This window comes from Zootoca vivipara, chromosome 11 (assembly GCF_965207765.1).
Source record: "Zootoca vivipara chromosome 11, rZooViv2.hap1.1, whole genome shotgun sequence".
In the NCBI taxonomy this organism is placed as follows: domain Eukaryota; kingdom Metazoa; phylum Chordata; class Lepidosauria; order Squamata; family Lacertidae; genus Zootoca; species Zootoca vivipara.
This window is the reverse complement of record NC_142594.1, coordinates 14,299,151-14,319,424: the sequence shown is the minus strand read 5'-3', so window position 1 is coordinate 14,319,424 and position 20,274 is coordinate 14,299,151. Positions and strand designations below refer to the sequence as shown.

Sequence of the window (20,274 nt, the reverse complement as noted above, 5' to 3'; positions counted from 1 at the left end):
AGGAAGCGTTTTCCAATCCTACCTGGAGATGCCAGGAATGGAACCTGGGGACTTTTTACATGCAAAGCTCAGGTTCTTACTAATGAGCTATAGTCCAGCAGACGAACAGTTAGTATCAGTATGTGTTGGATGGTACATGTTGGAATATTTGTTGGGCTAGGTACATTGTAGACTTATTTGCAAGGCCTGACATACTTGGAAACACGCCCCCCGGGTGTTGTCAAATATACAACACTGAACGGCATTCATTTTTACTGCAATTATTATGGGTGTATCACACCAACAGCAGCTCTTGCTAGAGAGCTGCCGCAGTTAAATCTAGTGATGTTCTACTCTTCCCTTTTTCTTTTAACGATGTAACTATATGCCTACCATGCCTGAATTCTTCATGCTTCTGAGCACGAGAATAAGTAATGTTCAATGTGCATCACCATGTAAAATCAGGCAAAAATCAAGACTGTAAAGCAGGCAGGCTACAGAGATGGCCAGCCTTGCATTAACGCCAGTGCTGTACATCTGCTATGCATTTTTAATCTATTTAAATAATGCAGGCTTATACTCACAGGAAGAAGCTTCCAAAAACAAATAATGAGAACACCTAATTTAAGGAGGAAAACATCCAAATGAGCATGTCATGTTTATTTACTTCTTTTAAAAAAGGAAAAATCTGCTCATTCACATCACTGTTAACCTTATTCCATAAAAAATGCTGCATGAAGGATTGCTTTGCAGAAGCATTCTAACCATGAGTTTGTGTTTTTTAAAAGTGCAGGAGCAGAAAATGGTTTGTCTCCACCATTCCATTTTCCTGTCAAGTGATTCTTGCTCAATTCTTCCAGTTCCTTGATCCTTTTTGCCAGTGTGGCTTGCAAAATAGCAAAAACATGCATGAGCCTAGTTAGAAGGGTGACTGCATCTCAACCAATCAGATTTATTTCCTCCGCATCAAGTCCCACCTCTCATCTCCCCATTTTTCTTGCTATCTTGTTCATTAGGTAATCTTATCAGAAAGCTTGCCCAAACACCCAGTAAGCACACCCTGCAGCATTTAAACTGAACATGTTTTCCACCAACAGTTGGAAATAATTGCTATTATCACAGCATAATTATGCAGCCATTAGCATGCATAAAGAAAGCAGTGCATTGTGCCCAAACTGACAATTTTGTTTAAATAGGACTTAAGGTGTGTCAAATTTTCATTAAGGAGTTTGCTTTTGTGAGAATACAGGTTGATTAAGGACCTGAACTTCACAAAGATCCACTGCATTAAATGTGGGCTTGTTTAACATTCCAACTCCACTTGTGAGGATATAAAATATATAAGTGTTTGTTTGTTTGTTTTTTTAAAAAGGACACAAAGAAAACTTACTGATATTAAAGAAGTTGGGGAGGATAGAGCCTGATGATGCAGCAAGGTGAAGTTCCGTCTTTTCGTTTTCAGAAATGGCATCTCTGTTTGTTGGCTCATCACTGTGAGCAAGTGGAAATCCTGATGGAAAACCTGGATAAACAAACAAAATCTTAGGAAACTGTTGAAATTTACATAGGGTAATTTTTTCCCCAATCTCTAGTGCTTCACATTTCCACATTAGTTTCAATTTTTTAAAAGGCAGTCCTCTTTAAAATTCATCAGCTTTCCGGTGCAAATTTGCCTCAATATACACATTTTTTCTATGAAACTTTGCCTAATGAACAATTTATCGCAAACGAATTATCCTTAATATGAAGTATTTTTGTTATGTTCCTTTTGCCAACAGCATATTTTACTCTAGTATACTGTATACTCTGCAAAGGCATGTGGAACATTACAAAGAGCAAGTTCATTTTCTGCAAGTACTGCTTCTTAAAGTTGTTGCTTCTGACACTTGTATTCGTAAAGACATACGTGGAACACAAAAAAGCTTCTATTTGGACATTACGTATATAAGAACTGATCAGTTTGTATTTCCTGTTCAAAATGTTGGTCTTTAATTGCTTCTACTTAATTTGATAATGTGAAAAGAGGTACCGTATGTTTATATGATGTATAAAGAATTCATATAGTTAAACACAGCCAGTTATGTTGTGGGTGTTATTGTTAGTTGAATTTACTGTACATAACTATAGGTTTGATAGTGTGGTGTGTCTGTTGGCTTCAGCTGCAAGGCCTGGGCTGGCTCGCGGCGGGCTCTGTTTGTCCTCCACACCCTGGACGCCATGAAAACATGTTCCGCCACTGCAGTGACCAAACCCCAGACCGGGTTAATTTCAGCAAGGCAGTGGCCTCGTGTTCCTTCAGACGACACCCTGGGTGAAAGCCAATGAAATTTTGTGACTCCTACCTACCAATGGAAAAGTGGGCACTTTTTCATGCCTTAAAAATGCACAAGGTAGGTATACCTTGTGCCTCTTTTATGGGGTGGAAAAGAAGGAAATCGGAAGTAATTCAGTTGCACTCCTCATTGTTCCTCTTTATTGCCACATCTAAAATGGGTCTCAGATAAGGAACAGAGATATACTGTATGTGTAAAGCTACTGGGGGGGGGGGCGTCATGGAAGAATCATCCCATTTGCCTTCTGTTTTGTCTCTCCTTGACAGCCGCATGTGTAAGCAGCAGCTCTTCTTCCCCTTATAATGAGATTTCCTGCTCTGAGGAGGTTCCATAATCTCCCGAATGACAAAAAGGTGCCATCAGAAGATGGGAGGAAATATGAGAAAATGGGAGGTCCTGTCTCTCTCTCTCTCTCTTACATTTTTAAATGTTTTATTTCAGCATATTTACAAAAAATACAAAAAAGTACACACACTTAACCCTCAAAACCAAAGAGAGTAAAGGGAAAAGGTAAGAAAGAAAAAAGGATGAAGTACCACACCCATTGGACTCCCCTCCACCAGCACTCATCATCTTTGAGTCATTTAAGTTCTTATTTACACTGCATATCATTTATTGGTGTAATTTCTTCTTTTATAGTACAGTACTATTATGGTATGACATCAAGTCACCTTACAAGCTTAGTCTAAATGTATCAGCATGTTATCTTAGAGCAGTGTTTGTTCATATATTCTTCGAATCATAACCACTGTGCCCTTAATTCTGGTGAGTTTGATATCTTATTACCGCAGTTAATTTTGCCAGTTCTATAAACTCTGTTAGGGAAGTCCTGTTTCTCCTGACATCCTGTCACAGTGGACCTGGGAAGACTGGAGGAAAATATATGCATGCGCAAAAAAAAAAATCAACAATCAAAACAATAATTTACAAGCCGTTTAAGAAAGTGCCCGGAAAAATCACATACTTCATTGCAATTCTGTGAAATTCTAATATGGAAATAAATAAAATATATACATAATGTGACCCAAATGATATTCCTGTTGTCCCATTAATCATAATTAATGCATAAGCCCAATAATGTTATCTTTGGTTCCAGGTTCAGCAGCCCATAAATTTAACATGAGCAGCTCTTTTCACAGAGTGAATCAGGTACTAGTCCTGTCTTCTCTCACCCGCTTTTGTGCTTCTAAATTAGAAAACCCAAATGCCATTCCTTTCAGATACGAAGCAACCGTCAAGGTCACTGTAAAGAGAATAGAGTAATTAACTTTCCAAGCAAGCGTCTGTAGAGAAATAGAGCACTTGGGGAAGTGGGTAAAGGCACTCTTACCTTCAAGAAGCATTTTTTAAAAGGAAAAATCAGCCCAGAATGATTAGATAAAAAGCAAGTCCAAAGGCTGCTGTCTAATGAATATGGAAAAATTGCACCCTTCCTAAAAACATTCTATTTTGGTAGCGAGCCTCAGCAAATTTTTATTCATAGCATTGCTTTCAGTTTGGCGCTTATGGGTTTTGAGGAGATCAGTTAGCAATTACTGGTGTCCAGTATAGATTATCATTCTGCCTTATACAGAATCAGAATATAGAATCATAGAATTGGAAGGGATCACAAGGGTCATCTAGTCCAACCCCCTGCCATGCAGGAATATTTTGCCCCATGTGGGGCTCGAACCCACAATTCTGGGATTACGAGTACCGTGCTCAACCGGCTGAGCTATCCCAGGTCATTGGTCTGTCCAGCTCAGTTTATATGCACTAGAAGGAGCTCTCCAGGGTTTCAGATAGAAGTCGTTAACAGCCCAACCTGGATATGACAGAGACTTTCTGCAAGTATAGTAAAGTGCCTTCCCGAGTTGCCTCTGGAGAGCATACCTCCACTGAGCTCTCTTAGAAGCCTTCATGAACCACCAGGTGCTTTAGGAGAAAGGTGGACAAACAGTTTAAATGAAGAGCTGTGCTGTGATGTTAGACTACCCAAAAAAGGGAATAGCACACATTTGCATAGCTGGTTGTACAATGGACAGTAGAAAAGGATATACATGTAAACTTCTGCACCCCAGGACACCCCGGTGATGATCTGTTGAACCAAAACTCTCTGATAGTGGAGGCTTGTCTCCTGCAGCCAGTGTGTGGCAGCACCACAGTTACTGAATGTGCTCCCAGAGAGACTGGCCTGGCACCTTCCTGATGCGCCTTTATTTTGGATGCCTTTTAACTTCCCCAGGCTTTTTAAGATCTAGGATGGGAGTTGTAGTCCAACAACAGCTGGAGACTCAAGTTTGGGAAAGCCAGTGGATCTCTGAGCTGCAGAATATAAGCTGAGGAAAATGCACATCTAGTACCAGCTTCTAGGTAAAATAAAAAAATTCCTTCAGTAGCACCTTAAAGACCAACTAAGTTTATATTTTGGTATGAGCTTTCGTGTGCATGCACACTTCTTGCATGCACACGAAAGCTCATACCAAAATATAAACTTAGTTGGTCTTTAAGGTGCTACTGAAGGAATTTTTTTATTTTGCTTCGACTCAGACCAACACGGCTACCTACCTGTAACTACAGCTTCTAGGTACTTAGAAATATCCTGGGGGAGAAAAGTGCATAGCTTTTTGCTCAGTTTTTATGCTCCAATTAAGGCAAATGTTTAATTATTGCCAGACCAACATCATCAAAACTTTCAGTGGGTTCATCCTGTACTATATCTGCCTCAAAAGTATCCCCCCCCCCCACACTTCCAGTTTAAAGTCTCAAACCAGGAATGTATCCGTGAACTTAACTACTAGATCCAGTTGGAAGCCAGGGGAATGGAAAGCTGCTAGGAACCCACTCAGAATCACCTACCAAGGATATATGCTCGACTTGGACAGAAGTCAGGATGAAAGTTCTACACATGGAACCATGCTGGCTCTCAATTGCTTGTCAAACAGTAAATCTAGCTATTACTCTTCTTTCTTCTGCTTGATTAAGAAGATATTTGGAGACATAAAAATCTAAGGCGCCTTTTCAAAATGTGTAGGTTTATAAAGTAGAAAGAACTAGGTGCATCCAGAGAGCACAAGACTATTATTACAAAGTCTATCATCTATGTCAAGATGGGGAAACTGTGGTCCCCCAGATGTCACTGGATTACAACACCCATCACCCTTGACCACTGGACATGCTGGCTGGGGCTGATGGGAGTTGGGAGTCCAACAAAATCTTCAGGGTCCTCCATCCCTGATGTGGGCAATACTGAGCTAGAAGAGCCAACAGACTGATTCAGTACAGGCAGCCTGGTTATGGGTCAGCCTCCTATTGTTCCTATTTTAACGTTTTATGTATACAACTAGAAATATGATGTTTTGAGAAAGTGTGTGTGTGGCAAGTGAACGAGAGAGAGAGGGAGAGAGGGACTTATAGGAAGGGACAAATATAGTACAAGTTCCAGGGAGTTAATATTGGCCATGACTCTCTGCTGGGCACACACACTGCATCCAAAGCAGCTCTTAGCCTCCAGCCCACACTGCATTCGGCAAGAACGAGCATTTGGCAAGAAACAAGCATTCGGCAAGAAAAGGAACACAGTGAAAAACTGCTGAAGTCCAGTTCCGGCTGAAATAATCTATGTTGGCACAGGAATTCTGTGTTCCAGGATTAGATGTTCTCATTCATCCAACCACAACCTACGCAATTAGTTCCTATGAGCGGCTAGCATAGTTGCCCCATGACCATTGCCATTCAAGATGGGGAGCAGCCCTCCCAGAGAGAACGATCCTGCCATTGGAAACCCTGTCCCCATAGCAGGCACCTTTTTTCTTTAGGGGAACATTGGTAATGCTTCCTTCGCTAAGTGTTAATGCACCAAACTAGACCCATGAGAATGTCCCTTGGAGACAAGCCCCAAGTCTGTAGGATCTGCAAAAAGTGACCGTACATGACTACAGTATTAACCTCTTGGTTCTTTGCAATCCCCAGTTCTCCACTGCAGAGAAAAATTATGCAAACCTTGTCAGAATAGATAGTGGGAAAACCACATCAAATCCTTTGCTCCACAGCACACTTTCGATCCTGCTAAGCCTTTTTAAGTCCATTTCCTTGTTCTGGATTGTGTATTATTATTATTATTATTATTATTATTATTATTATTATTATTATTATTATTATTATATCATCCTTCTGTATATGGCAGAGAGGACTCAAGGGTTTTGAAAGCCATTATCAAGGTAACTCTCTGGTTCTCTTTTAACCAAGACCTCCAGTCTCCGTTTTATATGCGTTTTTAAGCAAAACAATACGGAAGGACCTTAAAATAAAAAGTAATAGGCAATGGTCCATTAAAAAATAGCCACACAGACGGGAGATTTCACTGCCCTGGGTTCATTCGGGCATGTTTTAAACAGAACTGCTAGCATATTGCTTTCCCTTGGCAGAAGAGAAGCTTGTATCTTTTGCTCTCAGGTTCAATTTTCATTGCTTTTTTGTTTCAGGCTACCCAGTTCCAGTTCCCATTTCCTCCCCATGGGACTGCTCAGTGCTCCTGAGCTGATTAAAACTCACCTGATTTCTCACATTATGCCTCTGCTAAGCTACTTCGTTCCCAGCAGTCTGTCCATAGAACTATTATCAGCTGTTATCTGGGAAGTAGCTCATGAATGTCACACTCTCTCTCCTCCCAACTTTCCACGAGTACACAGGGGCTTTTTCTTTAATAAGAAAAAAAGGGAGGGAGTTTTTGCCCTACATTTTATGGTTGGGCTGCAGAAGTGTGAGCTGTCACCTGTTTAGCATGGATCTCCAGCAAGAGAGAGAGTGTGCAAGCCTGAAGCACAACCAAAGCTTAAAGACCGGCTCTTTCAATGGAATTAATTAGAACACGTTAAAAGTGCTAAGAGTCAATGACAGGCATCCCCAAACTGCGGCCCTCCAGATGTTTTGGCCTACAACTCCTATGATCCCTAGCTAACAAGATCAGTGGTCGGGGAAGATGGGAATTGTAGTCCAAAACATCTGGAGGGCCGAAGTTTGGGGGTGCCTGGTCAATGGAAAGCAAAGCCAGCTCCAAGTTTGAGAGCGGTAAGGAGAGTGAGGCAGGATTGGACAGCAGTACACCTTGAACATCCCACTACTAGGGAGCTCAACTGTACCACCAACACCCCATTGCTTCTCTGCCATGGGTTTGGAGGAGAGGCTATAATTAAGTTTGCCCGGGTGCCTGCCTCTGTGATTCACAGATCATTTGACTAAGGTTAATCACCCTCAGAGTGATAAGGCTGCACAGAAAAGGAGGCGTTTCAGTGAGGAATGGTATGGAATAACATTGTCATCATGTCATGGACTAGTTGGACATAGAGAAATAGTGGGAGGAACCAGCTGGGGAACCCCCAAGGGAAAAAGGCTCAGAGCCCAGAAAGTGGTGGTGGGACAACCATGAGTGGTCAGAGGGAGAAGACTGGGAGAAGGAGGTGTCAGAAGCTGGATAGATAGCAGGGCTTAGTGAGCAGGGAGAGCCTGCAACTTCTGCAGCCTGCCTCTGTCTGTGCTAGTCATGAAGCAAAAAGTAGCTCAAAGCCTTGCTTTTCCCTATCCCAGCTTCCAAAACTTCAGCAGGGACAGAGTATCCAACCAGTTTTCTAGAATGGTGAAGGTGAAATTGCCAGGATGCTGAATTGGATAGCAAGTTATTTGCCTGAGTGATCGCAGAACCAGCCAAGCCAAGCCAATGGTTTGACCTCCTCAAAGGCAGCTATAAACCACTTAGAAAAAGGCCTCTATAACAGACTTGGTGCCAAGAGTGCAGCCTGTGTGCATTTTTCTAGTCAAGATAACTGGCCTGATAAGCTTCAGAATCTGCTTTGGTTGGGATGTGTGGATACAGTCCAGCCAGGAACAACATTCTGATGGTAAGAGCTGTCCAACAGTGGAACAGATTCCCTAGGACAGTGTTTCTCAACCTTTTTTGGGCCACGGCACACTTGTTCCGTGAAAAAAATCACGAGGCACACCACCATTAAAAAAGTTTAAAAATTTAACTCTGTGCCGCCCTATATTATAATTATGACTGTAAGAAACACTTGCCAAATATTGCTTTCTGGTGGGTCAGTGTTGCTTATTGGCGGCCGCCAGGCTCGTTTGCACTGAGCTTTTGGGAAAGAGGAGGAGAAATATTGCTTTCCGGCGGGTTAGTGATGTTTATTGGCGGCCGCCAGGCATGTGACAATGCAAATCGCCCTTCTCGTCGCCGCACGTCGCGGCACACTAGCCAGCGTCTCATGGCACACTAGTGTGCCGCGGAACAGTGGTTGAGAAACGCTGCCCTAGGACTCTCCTTCTTTGGAGGTTTTAAAGCAAAGGTTGCATGGCCATCTGTTTGGATGCTTTAGCTGAGATCCCTGCATTGCAAGGGGTTAGACTAGATGACTCTTAGGGTTCCTTTCAACTCTACCATTCTATGATTCTATTCAGTCACCTGGTAGGGCAGGGGATCTATTTGAGTGAGGCAGATCCTAAACAACAACAGTGAATAGCAGCCCAGGATACAAACTATATCTAGTACAGTGGTACTTTGGTTGTCGTACTTAATCCGTTCCGGGAGTCCATTTGACTCCTGAAACGGTTTGAAAACCAAGGCACAGCTTCCAGTTGGCTGAAGGAGCTTCCTGCACTCAATTGGAAGCTGCGTCGGCCGTTCGGCTTCTGAAAAACATTTGCAAACCGGAACACTTACTTCCGAGTTTGCGGCGTTCGGGAGCTGATTTGTTTGGGAGCCAAGCTGTTTGAGTACCAAGGTACGACTGTACAGTATGTGGAAGTAGAGTGTTGAAACTGAGAACTGAATCTCTAGTGAGTTGAATTCCAAGACAGCTGTAAGTAAACAGTATTGATACTACAGCTCAGTGGTAGAAGAGAAACTACAAGAACAACGTTCCAGACTCAACCATGCACATCTCCTGTTAAAGGGCTCAGGAGGAACTGCTGTCAAATTCCCTATAAAAATAGGGGGGGATGCACAGATTTGGGGGGTTGCTTCATCGGGTTCTGTGAAGAATTCCACTGTTTCTACTCTTGAGAAAAATCACCCAACCACATTCTTGTTAAGAATAGCCACGTTAGGAATAGTACCATCTTGGGGCCATCTCCAAGACTTTATGCGAGAGCAATTTGAACGCTTCCCTCCATCCTGTCCTCTAAACCAGTGTTTCTCAACCGCTGTTCCGCGGCACAGTACTGTGCCGCGGGACGCTGGTTGGTGTGCCGGGAGACGCTGGCGACGAGAAAGGCGATTTGCTGCCCTGTCAGGTGACTGGCGGCCGCCATTAGGAGCGCTGACCCGCCGGAAAGGAAGCCGGCCAGGTCACGACGGGGGCGGGGCGAGCGCAGCTCTCAACAGCCACCACCGCGGCTGTTTGTCTCGCTCTCGCTCCTCTTGCTGGCGGCGCCCGGGAGTTTTTTGGTCGGCGCGGGAGTGAGCGGCCTCTTCGGCAAGGAGTCCTGCAGAAGGTGAGGTGCTCTTCTTGCTAGCCCAGGGGTCGGCAACCCGCGGCTCCGGAGCCGCATGTGGGAGCCTCAAAAGGGAGCCTCACCAAGAAGCCCCAGCCCACACAGACAGGGACCGATCGGAGGTCGGTCCGTCATTTGTTCCCTTCCGCTGCAGAAACGCCGCCGCCGGGGCTGCGCGCACAGGGAGAAGGCGGCGAGTGGCTCCGCCAAGGACATAATGCAGAACAGACCCGCAAAGGAACCCCTCAACAGTCTTTTGCCATTAAACTCCAACTTTTACACCATGCACTTTTTGCACCTGTGTGTGTAATGATTACGTCTCCCCTCCAAACTAAACTAAATATAGGGCGGCACAGAGTTGGTGTGCCGCGGGATTTTTTTTCATAGAACAAGTGTGCCGTGGCCCAAAAAAGGTTGAGAAACACTGCTCTAAACCAATCAGTTTTCCCCACCCCGCCCAATTTCTACTGATAGACATACACTTCTGCCCATAAAAATTTGCCTGCAGTAGTAACAGAAGCAACTTCGGCAAGGACCGAGCCGAGGAATGGTAGGAACATGGCAGGTGCTCCATCAATAGCCCTCTTAGTAGGTGGCACCATTATAATAATGATAATAATAAACCCTCCAGTTTTGCTTTTGAGTTTTTTATACTTCTGCTTCAATTTAAAAGAGCTGCACACTGAAACACACCAACTGGTATGCATCCACACCATAGTCTCAAATGCTCCCGTTGGGATGCGAACATTCAATTTGTTATCAAACCGCCCTTTTGCTAGTCGCAATGCTGCTATTAAATGTTGCTGTTTAATTAAGGAGGGAGAGAGAAGGGGCTGAGGAAGAGAAGGTGGGGTTAATAACTCTCATCTTTGTCCACAACATAGCACAGAATGCATCACACCACAAAGACCGCCACCGACAGTCGTATCATTTTTTTTTTCAGGGAAACACAAACAATGCCTCATGTGAATCAGATCATTGGCCACTCATATCAGTGATATCTACACTCACAGGCAGTGGGTTTCCTGGGTTCTCAGGTAGGAGTATTTCCAAGTCAAGGAGTTTTCAGTCAGTGACTGAGGCTGCATCCACCTGTGTATACCTTTAAAGCACACTTGAACCACATTCTTTCCCTCAAACAATTCTGGGCACTGTAGTTTCCCCTCACAGAGTTACAACTCTCAGCAACTCTTAACAAACTGCAGCACCTAGAATTATTAGGGAAATGTGCTTCAAGTACGACAGCTTGGACAGCTCAGTGAGTAGAGCCTGAGATTGCGGGTTCAAAACCCCGCACTGGGCAAGATTCCTGCATTGCAGGGGTTTGAACTAGATGACTCTCAGGGTCCCTGCCAAGTCTACAATTCTATGATTCTATGAAATATGCTTTAAAGGTATAGTGTGCATGCAGGGCCGGATTTAGGTTTGATGAGGCCCTAAGCTACTGAAGGTAGTAGGGCCCTTTATATGCCCAGCTGTCCTTTGTCAACAACAAATTGTCACTGTTTTTTGTGCTGAATATATGCCATGCAACCAGTCCATGCAGAATGTAGGCACCCTATATACAGAAATGAGCAAACCAATGATATTTTAGGGTGCAGACTAGCAGGCAGGGCCCATGACTTACATCATAGGAGCCTACACAACACAAAACACTGTTGCTGTATGTAGGTTTTATTTTGTTTTGTTTTTTAATCTTATACAGTATTTTGGAAATGTACATCCAGTTTTTTCCCCTTTAATTTTTTTGGGGTCCCCAAGAGAGTGGGGCCCTAAGCTATAGCTTGTTTAGCTTATATGTAAATCCAGCACTCTGTGCATGTAGCCAACATCTGGGACCTTTGGTATGCAGAGCCACGTCTTTTCCCCTTCATGGATTTGTGTACCATGAGAATTTAGAAAAACTATTCCAATTTTAAAAGCCCAATGAAAGTGGCTTGAGCTTCTACACATTTTTTAAAATAAAAAACCACTTGTCTGAATTACCGTGTTTCAATTTATTTCTTTAAGATTTACATACGAATCAAAGCAAGTCTTAATGTAAAAAGTTCTTTGTGTTAGACTGATGTTTGTATTTATGGCCACAGGCAGCAACATATTAGAAGAAGCATCGCCACCTATATCAGGGAACCTGCCACTTAAGATAGAAAAACTGCCCCCAAAAATGTATTAAAAACGTTCAGGTTCTGGAGCAGCTTTTTAATCGATGAAAAGGTTTTTTAATGGATTAATCAGTTAGATTAATTGTTGCAGCCCTAAACATTGCATATATAAAGTATTTCTATTTCTATATGAGTGACATTTTATAAGCAGCTGTGTGCATCCATTATTGCGGCAGATGATTTATCAGAGTGAATGCAGCCATTAATCGTGGCAGAATTACAGGAAATGGTAGTCGTATGTCTTGCTGGAGTTAAATTACGGGAAATGCAAAGATAAATAAAAACAAGCTCATTCCACTTGTTTCCAGTTCCTGCCCAACCCACCGAGCTCAGGTAGAGAGAGAGAGAGAATGAGTGAAATGTCAAAGGAGAAATGCAAAGTGTGAGAGTAAACACATGAGCATATGCGCTGTGGCTCCAACCACAAACAGTTACCAGGACCCCTTTGTCGTGACTGAGGTGCCACTAAGGCCAGGAGCACCGATGATGAAAGCTGCAGAGGTGCTGACCCCAGGATCTAACAGCAAGTAGCAAGGAGACACCTGAGCAGGACATAGCAACTCCCAGGCTGGATTCCCCCAAGAAACAGGTGTTTGCATGCCTCCCCTTAATTTCCATCAGGAGCATGGCTGATGGTGGAAGACAGAGCTTTAACTCTTTCCATTCCAGTCATGATTCCAATGGAAATCTTTTCCCCACACCCAGCACTGCAACTAGTGATTTTTAAAAAAATGTTTAATAGATTATTGTGTTTTATTTTTCTGTTGGAAGCCGCCCAGAGTGGCTGGGGAAACCCAGCCAGCCAGATGGGCGGGGTATAAATAATAAATTATTATTATTATTATTATTATTATTATTATTATTATTATTATTATTATTTTGGGGGATTCCAGTTGCTTTCAGTGAGAGATTTATTTTGTCTCTAACTGGTGCAGATGGGGGGGGGGCAGATTTCCATGAGGATCACAGTTGGAGGGTTAAATCTCCACTACTCATGCACAGTGTTTCCAGTGCAGGTGTGTGTGTGCATGCACACACATATCCATGATTAAAAATTCAACATTTCTTTATGTGCCTGCAAGTTACGCCGTTAATGTAACCCACAATGGCTGCAAAGTGAGACGTGCTCCACACTCACCCCCCCCTACACCCAAGTTGTTTGCATTTGTTAAATACCTTGGTGAAGGGAAAGGAAAGAATCGACAATCACATATATCACTAGCTGGCTATTGAGATCAGTCAGAATAAAACAAACCAGTGCAAACAGCTTTTCAGATCCAGCGAACCCTAGGCTCATTGTACACTTTAGTTGCAGTCATTATGGTGTCAGTTTGTAACTGAAGCAGTGCCGTTTCACTGCCTGGACAACAGAACACTCTTCCTAATATGGGTCCGAGACAGCAGCAACTCTTGCACGTTATTTTGCAGCTTCTTTCCAAGTTTTTAAAAAAACGTGTGCTGTCAAAAAGTCAGGAAGAGACTGGGTTGGGGGGGGGGGAGAGTGGAGGCACTTTGCTGCTCAGTATGCAGATACTGACCTCAGTTCAGGAAAGCACTTACATGCATTTCCTACACAAGGGAAAGTGAAGTGGGTACAAGTCTTGGGAGAAGCACACCACTGAACTCTGACCAGGCTGAAGAGCAATGGGAAGCAATTATTTCGAAATATGTAACACAGGCTTGCTCCTGTCATAGCTTCAAATATATTCTTATTTCGTGTCAGTGAAGCCAAAACAGATGCAACCTCTTTGCCATAGCTGCCAAGTTTTCCCTTTTCTCGCGAGGAAGCCTATTCAGCATAAGGGAAAATCCCTTTCAAAAAGGGATAACTTGGCAGCTATGCTCTTTGTTAATAAGAATTTAGTTTCACTAGCGCACACACAAATGTGTTCACTAGGGCTGGGTGATATCTGGTGTTCAACATTGTGATATATCACCATCTAAACACCGCAATATACTGATATATCACAATGTCTGAAGGATGGAGGTCTATAGAGGCATTGGCTGGCTTCATGTTTTTCCCCACATTGCGATTTTTGCAGAACACACATGATTCGTGTTATATTGCCAGATCAAAAATAATGAAACCAATTTCATGATATGGACTTCAAGCCAGTTTTGGATGGTATGTTTATATACCACCCAACACTAGCGTCCACAGCTTTCAGACTTCCTTAGCACCTGTTAACAATGGTTCCTGGGAAAATCTGCTTTGCTTAAACCCAGGTTGTTCGTTTGATGCTGCCATTCCCTGCCCAAGCAGACACTAAAAAAGTTCACAGGCAGAATGCATGGTGGTATGATCATTGGTCAGTCAGGAGGAAGGGGTGAGATCACAAGGATGGTATAAGCCAGCCTTGAGGGCATTCCAGAGGTTTCTGGTTAGCCACTATAGAAGGCAAGATGCTAGACGAGAATGGCTTGATGCAGCAGCAGCAGGGCTTTTATACGCCCCTGCAGATGCTGTTGGGCTACCAATCCTATCAAGCCCAGGCAGCATGGGTAATGGTCAGGAGCATGATGGGAGTTGTAATCTAAAACATCTGGAGGACAACAGGTTGGTGAAGGCTGTGGTATAAACCATTGTAAGAATGTTTAAAAATGAATCATAGATTCCATGACCGCCACACACTCACATTCTGAGCCTTTGACCTAGCCAGTTCAGACACATTGACAGGATTTTGGGGGGTGGGGTTGATGGAGAAGGTAGACACTAGTCTCCAAAAAAGTTGCACAAGAAGCTTGCATTGTAGGAAACCATAGAGCCTTGCATCATCAAAAAGGTCTCTGTGGCAATCTCCCATTCCCCAAAGGAAAGACGACATAGTAGCAGTAAGAAAGCAGAAAATACCAAAGTTTTGTGCAATTTGATGCTGAGATTGCTGAGGTGGGTGGGAGGAGAGAATGCAGAAAATTCTACTGGGTGCAGAACTGTGCTTTCTCAGAATCCGTTAATTGCTGTTGTCTTTTTTTCCTTTTCTATTTTTAAAGGAAGCTTCTGCTCCTTTCATGTTTGAGACGATATGTCTGCTGAATTCACAGAAGAGGTGTCGCTAGATAAAATTTCCAGCCTGAAGGAACGCTTTTGATTTTCCCTTGTCATGTGGGTGGCAGAATAAATGATCCAAAGTAAGAGATGCTGTGCACCTCTGCATTAATTCATACAGGTTGCAGAACCCAGCCTTTCTGGGTGCAGAAACAGAATCTCCTGAGCACCGAATACTGGTTTTTAGCACACTGCCCTGCTCACAAGTAGACAGGGAGGGGGAGGTAAGGTGGCGCCAGCACCTATTCAACTTTCCCTTCTTTGTTCTTCCCACGCAGATACAACAGCCAAGCATTCCAACCTCTAACGGATAGTACTGCAAGCAGTTTCCTGGAGGAATGCTATTTTTCTTTTGTGTTCAAAACGCCAAAGTATTTTTCGGTACACGACAACCTAGCAGTGCCGTAATAGAGGCATAATTAATATCTTCAACAGAAGGAACAAAAGGGGTGGAAAGCAATTTTAAACCCCATTTTTTGAAGGGGGAAAAAGAGGAAGGATTGGATTGAAGAGAGAATGATGAACGGGATGGATGCCAGGGCAGCATAACCTGTTTATAGGTGTGGCTAACGCCAATGATGGTTCCCTATGGATAGTCACCTGTGCGTAACCCACATGCATTTTAGAATCAGTCATCAACCCTAACATCGGCAGCCAGGTAAAGAATTTGTTGTTGCATATATGGATATCCACAAGATCTCATTTAATACAGACAAGACTGGGAAGTCAAGCGTCCAATCCCTGAGAACAAAAAGACGGAAGAGCTTGATGTGAATGCAAAACCTCTAGCTAGTTGACTTAAAAAGAAGACAGAGAGCCGATTTAAAGCAAACAGTGCCATTTTCTACCCTGCCCTGAAGACATCTAGCTTTTTGTTGCTGAAACTCTCCCCACAGCAAATATTCATATTATTTGACCCAGAAAGGCAAACAAAGCAAGAGAGTGTTCGTGCACCTGCAAATTGCAAAGATGCTGCTTGAGGAGGGGCATGAGAATACGGACAATCCTGAACGGAAGTCAACAGGCTATATTGTAGCAATCACCAGCAAAATGACTTTTGTTTTGTGGGGAGGGGCAGGCAACATGGCACAAGGGCAACCATATGTCCTCTTGTATTTGCTGTTGAAATGTTGCTTCTATGTGAGTACAACTTGCAGTGTTTCCCAAACTTGGGTCTCCAGCTGTTTTTGGACTACAACTCCCATCATCCCTAGCTAATAGGACCAGTGGTCAGGGATGATGGGAATTGTAGTCCAAAAACAGCTGGAGACCCAAGTCTGAGAAACACTGTTGCCACATTTCTCAAACTACAACTCCCATCATCCCTAGCTAGCAGGACCAGTGGTCAGGGGTGATGGGAGCTGTAGTCCAACAACAGCTGGGGATCCAAGGTAGAGTCACAGGCCTTGGTTGTTAAGTCTGGCCTTTGCTCATGGGGAAGAGTATTATAAGAACTTGCATAGGGGCTGCTCAAAGGAGCAAACGGCCTTTCCCCAGTTCTGCAAACCCTGCCAGGCCATGGCAGGGATGGAGAACCTGTGGTTTGATGACACACAATACAGGAGGGGTTGGGAGCAGGTGGTTGCTAGACTCCATCTCCCATCGTCCACAAGCAACATGGCCAGGGAGAATGGGAGTTGTAGTGAGGTTCCCCACCCTTGCCTCTATGGGATGGGGAGCTGATTCAGGCACTTGATAGGATCACGAAGTTCCCTCGCCCTCTGAACTGAGCAGCTTCCCCAAAGCTGATGTCCTCCAGATGTTTAGAATCCCATCAGCCCCAGCAAGCACGGCTGTGTGGAGAGTTGTACTGAAAAGCAGCTGGAGGGTACAGGTTGGAGCAAGCTGGAATAGAGCCCAATTGGTTCCTTGGTTTACTAGGGAGCTGGAGTGATGAAGCAGACTGGAATGCCAGTGGCAGAACACTCAGAATGAATCCAACCAAACACAGGCTAGTTACCATTTCAGGACATATTACTTAGTGGTAATAGTGGTAGAGTTTTTCTTCTGAATGGTTCCAGGCCTTGTTCAACTAGGACCACAAAGTAGCTTCCAGGAACCCTGTTAATTATTTGCTAAACCCTTTGACAATAAAAGAAATACCACTAAATGTCATGATACTGCTAGTTCAACCATTTGCTAGTCAATGGGCCCCTAAGCCATTACCCATAGTTTCTCAGTTCATTGTATATGAAACTATGGGAAACTATGGCCAAGTAGAGCTTTCGAGCATCTTTCCCCACTCACAGAAAGCACACACCACTTGTTTGATTTGATTGTCTGAATGTGGTTGTTGCATTTGCAGCAAGGCCCTTTAATTTTGATGGAGTTACAAGTTCTTTCTCGTCCTACCGGTAGTACTGTCGCTAGAGAGATGCAGACAGAAATGAGCCCGCTGCTCTGCAGACAGACAGACTGATGATAAAGAAATAGTTAAATATGTCAAAAGTGCCTTTGTTCAAATACGTAGAGGGGTTCAGTAACATGGAAGACCACTTGCTCCAGGTGTACCTAGTGTATGCTTCGGAGTGCAATGCCTCTTTGTTTTGGGAGATGGGTTCAGTCATAGGTAGGCAAACTAAGGCCCGGGGGCCAGATCCAGCCCAATCACCTTCTAAATCTGGCCCACAGACGGCCTGGGAGTTGGCGTGTTTTTACATGAGTAGAATGTGTGCTTTTATTTAAAATGCATCTCTGGGTTATTTGTGGGGCATAAGAATTTGTTCATTTTTTTCCTCTTCAAAATATAGTCCGGCCCCCCACAAGGACTGAGGGACAGTGGACCGGCCCCCTGCTGGAAAAGTTTGCTGACCCCTGGATTCAGTAGATAGTCTTAAGTTGAATGGGCAGCATGTGGGTCACACTTCTCTCCGTGTCATAAAGCAGGCTTTCTCAACCTCGGCCCTCCAGATGTTTTGAGACTACAATTCCCATCATTCCTGACCACTGGTCCTGCTAGCTAGGGGTCATGGGAGTTGTAGGCCAAAAACATCTGAAGGGCCGAGGTTGAGGAAGTCTGTCATAAAGGGTAAGGAAATAAGTTCTGAAAATAGAAGCAATTCAGTATATAACCTATCTCCTGTTACACAGCTGAAGTCACCTGTGCTAATTTTAGTCTAATCAATCCAATTACAAAGCCCCCATAATACTTGATAGGCCCTGTAGTCCGGCTCCACTTTTGATATGAAAATTTCTATACAGTACTCCATTTAATTCACTACGAATTCAAAATGGTGTCGTGTATAGCTCCAAGACTATTATTATTATTTATTAAATTTCTATACTGCCCTTCAACCGTGGCTCACAGGGAAGTTTACGATATAAAAACACAAAAATGCATAACATAGTAACAAAACACACACACACACACCCAAAGTTTAAAAGGCCATCAATTATTTACTTAGCCAAAGGCTTAGGAGAAGTGGAATGCTTTTGCCTAGTGCCTAAAGATATGTAATGAAGGCACCAGGCGAGCCTCCCTAGGGAAAGCACTCCACAAGCAGGGAGCCACCACAGAAAAGGCAGCCCTGTTCTGAAGGCAGCCCTGTTTAGGGAAGCTTTTAATGTTTAACAGACCATTGTATTTTAATATTTTGTTGGAAGCCACCCAGAGTGGCTGGAGAAACCCAGCCAGATGGGCAGGGTATAAATAATAATAATAATAATAATAATAATAATAATAATAATAATAATTGCCCTCCATACCTCTCTCGTGGAGGAGGCACACAAAGAAGGGCCCCAGGAAATGATTGCAGGGTCCAGGTTTTTACACATTTTGCTTGGGGTGGGGTGGGGAAAGGTGCAGGGGTTTGTGTTGGAGAGGTCACCACTAACATGTCATTAATCTGAATAGGTTTTCAATAATTAGACCGTCCACCAATGTTATCAAAATGTAAATGTTTTTGTAAGGGAGGGATGAAGTTTACGTGTGGGGAAGGAAAGCTTCATGGTTTTATCAAACGAGGTGCCTTTAGCAAGAAAAGGAAAAAGCCGAACATCTTTGCTGCATTAGAAATCTGCCCAACTGGTATCCTGATCCTCACAGGCCCTTCTCAGAGAACCCACCCAAAAAAACCTCAGAAGCAGGTGGTGACTGATGATAGGGGCTGTTTGGTGATGGCACCCCATTAGGGAATGCTTTCCCCAGGAAGACTTGCTGCATGTGGAGTGTGATGTCTTGTCACCTCCAGACAAAGACATTTTCACTTCCCCAAGCCTTTAAAATGCTTTCAATTAATGGTTGTTGTGTGTTTTTTTGTGTGTGTGTTTTAAAAAAATTGCTTGCCTGTAAGGTCATCTTGCTAGATTCAATTCCATATAGGCATCAAGGAAAAGCAAAGGTTCCTTTCCCCATCTTTTAAAGTAGTGGCTCTCAATCTCTGTGCAGGGCTAAATTGTTAATTCTACTAGAAACCTATTCAAGAATTATGCCTGCAGCTCATACTGGTCAACTCACCCTCTTTAGTGTTATCAATTACGGTATATATCAGTACCTAATCATACTAGAACATAGCTGCCAAGTTATCCCTTTTTTAAAGGGATTTTCCCTTATGCTGAATAGGCTTCCTCGCGAGAAAAGGGAAAACTTGGCAGCTATGTACTAGAAGCATATCTCTCCAAATGCAAAACCAACCAACCAACCAACCAACCAACAACCTCTCTGGTAACAGGGTTTAATTTTCTGCTCTCTTTGCCTTTCTATGTCATACCTATTTTGAGGTATTGTATGTGCTAGCTTTTTGTGTGCTTGATTCCTGTAAGTCATAAGACAGGGATGAGGAACCTTAGGCCCTCCAGATGTTGGGCTCCAACCTCTATCAGTCCCAGCCAACATAGCCAATGGGAGGTGTGGTTCAGCAACATCTGGAAGGCCACAACTCTCATTGGTCATGCTGGCTGGGGTGGGTGGGGGCTGGCACCCAACGAAATCTAGACGGCCACAGATTCCAATTTACAAGTGCCTGTGTATGTTCGGATTTTTGTTATTTATAAAAACATTTTTATACCACTTTTCAGTACTAGCAAGCCTCCACCCCCAGGCTTATTTTACAACAGTAAAATCTCAAAACACTTATAAAAGCAGAAAGCGTTAAAAGTCACGGCAAGACAATTAAAACTTTTTTTTTTAAGTCTGGTGGAATGAAAATGTATTAACCAACCATCTAAAAGGCAACAGAGAAGAGTATGGTCTAATTCAGGCATCCCCAAACTTCGGCCCTCCAGATGTTTTGGACTACAATTCCCATCTTCCCCGACCACTGGTCCTGTTAGCTAAGGATCA

At 43.5% G+C, this 20,274-nt stretch overlaps 1 long non-coding RNA gene across 1 annotated transcript in view; it reads right to left on the bottom strand.

Annotated features, from left to right (window-relative positions):
* Positions 1 to 1,265: 1,265 nt before the first annotated feature.
* Positions 1,266 to 20,274, bottom strand: part of LOC148684210 (uncharacterized) — a 49,532-nt gene continuing 30,523 nt past the window's right edge. Inside the window, exon 3 of the long non-coding RNA XR_015946341.1 lies at positions 1,266 to 1,501. This is a non-coding gene — a long non-coding RNA (uncharacterized LOC148684210). The remainder of the gene's footprint in view (positions 1,502 to 20,274) is intronic.